The sequence below is a fragment of the Nerophis lumbriciformis genome, linkage group LG02 (assembly GCF_033978685.3).
Source record: "Nerophis lumbriciformis linkage group LG02, RoL_Nlum_v2.1, whole genome shotgun sequence".
Taxonomy (NCBI): Eukaryota; Metazoa; Chordata; class Actinopteri; order Syngnathiformes; family Syngnathidae; genus Nerophis; species Nerophis lumbriciformis.
In genome coordinates, this window is record NC_084549.2 from 14,646,279 (window position 1) to 14,649,194 (window position 2,916).

The 2,916-nt window shown below is 37.2% G+C and overlaps 1 non-coding gene across 1 annotated transcript; it reads left to right on the top strand.

Moving 5' to 3' along the window:
- Positions 1-2,519: 2,519 nt before the first annotated feature.
- On the top strand, positions 2,520-2,602 carry trnal-cag (transfer RNA leucine (anticodon CAG)). Its single transcript has one exon. It is a non-coding gene; the product is annotated as a tRNA-Leu (tRNA).
- Positions 2,603-2,916: the final 314 nt, after the last annotated feature.

A 2,916-nucleotide genomic window follows, 5' to 3' on the forward strand; every position in this document is an offset into this window, starting at 1 on the left:
AAATAAAATGTATTATTATTATTATTATTATTACTATCCAGTCCATCTAGTTTGCTTTAAGAAACTGCAGACACACTCATGAACTCACTTGTCCCCAGACTGCTGACATGCTTAAATAATGTAAATGTGCTGATCTTTTGTTGTTGTTGAAACTCTCCCTGTGACTCCTATATGACTTTGCTGTCACAAGCTGTTTAAAGAACAAGGAATATTTAGTCAGTATGACAATGTTTGCAGAAACATTTATGACTGCTGATAACGCGTGTAATGTTTGTAATGTGAGTGCGACATTATTCTTGTAGAGATGTCATACGTTAACCACCATGAGGGTGATGACATAGGAGAACGTTCTCCTTTTTGATTTGGCTTTTACCTGATATTTTTTTTATTTAAGTCATTTGTGGCTGGGGGAGGAGTATATTTATAGCTAGAATTCACTGAAACTCAAGTATTTCTTATATGTATATATATATATATATATATATATATATATATATATATATATATATATAAATAAAATAAATACTTGACTTTCAGTGAATTCTAGCTATATATATTTGTTTATTGTATTATATAGGGGGGGTTACCCACATATGCGGTCCTCTCCAAGGTTTCTCATAGTCATTCACATCGACGTCCCACTGGGGTGAGTTTTTCCTTGCCCTTATGTGGGCTCTGTACCGAGGATGTCGTTGTGGCTTGTGCAGCCCTTTGAGACACTTGTGATTTAGGGTTATATAAATAAACATTGATTGATCATTGATTGATATATATATAAATAAAATAAATAAAATAAATACTATAAATTGTATTTATATATATATATATATATATATATATATATATATAAAATAAAATACATTTTATTTATATATATATATGTATATACTGTATATATATATATATAATAAAATAAATAAACACTGAAATTCAAGTATTTATTTATATATATATATATATATATATATATATATATATATAAAATACAATTTATTTTATTATATATATATATATATATATATATAAATAAATACTTGAATTTCAGTGTTCATTTATTTTATTATATATATATATATATATATATAAATAAATACAATTTATTTTATTTTATATATATATATATAAATAAAATTTATTTTATATATATATATATATATATATATATATATATATATATATATATATATAAATAACATAAATACTTGAATTTCAGTGTTCATTTATTTACACATATACACACATAACACTCCTCTCTACTCATTGTTGTATTTAAAAGTGCAATGCTTTGCAGCCAGTACCACAGCCTTTGAAGGAGCATAGGTATGGGCAGCATTTGTGAAATTTAATTAGCAGGACAGGAGTGAGTTTCGGGTTGAATTGTCCGTCCTCGTTCTATTCTCTGTCACTCGTCGTCGCCATGACTTGTCTCTTTTTCATTCTTCTGCTTCGTCTCCTTCTTGTTGTGTGTGCAGTTGTGCACTTTACAAAAGCTGTAGATGTTATAACGTGACTGGGCCGGCATGAAGAATGTCTGCAACTTGTGGACGACCGAGAAGACCTCGGACAAAATAAAAAGAGCCTTTGATGGCGTTTCTTTCTGTAATTTATATTACTATAATGAGTTATTAGAACGGAAGTCATTTGAAACCGGTAATTTGGGTCAGTTCTCAGGAGTTTTTGAAGCGATTAGGATGAGACTCGGCACATCTGAGTCCGAGTCCGGTGTTCTCGCCTGGAAAAGGATGGAGTGCCATCTCTGTGTTGGTGAGGAGTTCAAGTACCTCGAAGTCTTGTTCACGAGTGAGGGAAGAGTGGATCGTGCATCGACAGGCGGATCAGTGCGACATGTCGATCAGTCGTGGTGAATAAGGAGCTGAGCCGGAAGGCAAAGTCCGCAACTTATAGGTCGAACTACAATCCTATCCTCACCTATGGTCATGAGCTTTGGGTGGTGTTTTAAAGAACAAGATCACGGGTACAAGCAGCCGAAATGAGTTTCCTCCGTCGGGTGGCGGGCTCTCCCTTAGAGATAGGATGAGAAGGAGCTCAGAGTAAAGCCACTGCTCCTCCGTATCGAGGGTACAGCTGAGGTGGTTCAGGCATCTGGTCATGAGCCCCCCTAAATGCCTCCCTAGGGAGGTGTTTCGGGCACGTCTGACCAGTAGGATGTCATGGGGAAGACACCGGACACATTGAGGGGACTGTGTCTCCCAGCTGGCCTGGGAGGAGCTGGACAAAGTGGCAGGGGAGAGGGAAGTCTGGGCTTCTCTGTTTGGGCTGCTGCCCCCGCGACCCCACCTCTGATAAGTGGGAGAAGATGAATGGATGATAATTTGACAATGAGCTTTTTACTGCCATCTAGTGTCTAATTGTAATTGTGTGGTATAAAAACGAGTAAAACGACACAATATTTGTTGAAATCCTGTTTTTTGAATTTAGGGTTACAAGGTATGTTTAATATATAAAACCAACGTTCTGAAAGGGTTGCCTTGAATTTAGCCATGTGAGGCCACAACAGTGTCAGGATGGCCGAGCGGTCTAAGGCGCTGCGTTCAGGTCGCAGTCTCCCCTGGAGGCGTGGGTTCGAATCCCACTTCTGACAAAAGTCTCAATCAATCAATCAAAACGATCACAAAAAAGACAGCAACATCCTGGAGGGACTGTGTAATGCGACTGTTGGATACACAATGTGCCTCCTGTACACCAGGGGGCGCTTATGGTCATTTGTTTAGCTCGGGGGTCAGCAAGCTGTGTCTTTAGCGCCCCCCAGTGGCTCCCTGGAGCTTTTTCAAAGATGTGTGAAAATAAATCCCACTGTTTATGTTAAACATACCTTATTGATGAGAGTATTTGGCGAGCGTCGTTTTGTCCTACTAATTTCAGCGGTCCTTGAACTCACCGTGGTCTGTTTACATG